The sequence below is a fragment of the Pangasianodon hypophthalmus genome, chromosome 2, assembly GCF_027358585.1.
Source record: "Pangasianodon hypophthalmus isolate fPanHyp1 chromosome 2, fPanHyp1.pri, whole genome shotgun sequence".
Classification (NCBI taxonomy): Eukaryota; Metazoa; Chordata; class Actinopteri; order Siluriformes; family Pangasiidae; genus Pangasianodon; species Pangasianodon hypophthalmus.
Window position 1 is genome coordinate 35,211,788 of NC_069711.1, and position 872 is coordinate 35,212,659.

An 872-nucleotide genomic window follows, 5' to 3' on the forward strand; every position below is an offset into this window, starting at 1 on the left:
ATTGTATCGACCAGCAGGGAGGCGCAGTGATGTGATGAGGGTTCCATTAGTGTTCTGCAGCTCAGGGAGTTTATTAATGGTTTAAAAATAACTTCCTTTGTGACATTAAAACACTGAAAGCCTTAATCACCAATAATACTATCACCTTATTAATTAAGATCTTTTAAATCAAAGATAAGAGAAGCTTTGCTGAGGGAAACATCTGTGTGTGTTTTCTGATTAGCTAAATGGCTAACAAGATATCTCAGGTTTTAGGAACACGTGTGTTTGTGTGTGTTTGTGTGTGTGTGTGTGTGTGTGTGTGTGTGTGATTTCTGACGCTTTCATTTAAAATGTAAATATGTTTTTGATGTTTTTGATGTAATTAGAATTTTAAAGCACACTGGAGTGTTTAATTCAGACTAACAATGAAGAAGTGTGTGTGTGTGTGTGTTTGTGTGTGTGTGCATGTGCGTGTGTGTGTGTGTGGTGTGTGAGATTTCTGACACTGAGATTCGAATCCTCTCTGACGCAACGCTCCTAATACGGTACTTTTTTAATGGTAAGGTGCTTTTTGTTTGTTTAAATTATAACATCTGGATGTACATGACTGAGTGTAAATATCTAATAAAATCCTTTAACACTGATTTCTGTGACTCGCTCTCTTTATTAGCATCCATCCAAAAATAAAATACGAAGGAATTAAAATAAAATAATCACGTGAAAAAGTGCAGTAATTACAGTATGTAAGCCAATACTTTTAAAAATGCATCAATAAATAAAGTTTTCTAATTATTATTTCTAATTATAATAGTCATTTTTATTTAAGACTATTTATAGACTGTTTTAATTTCAGTCTAATTTGTTTACTTTCTTTTTGTTTTAATTAATAT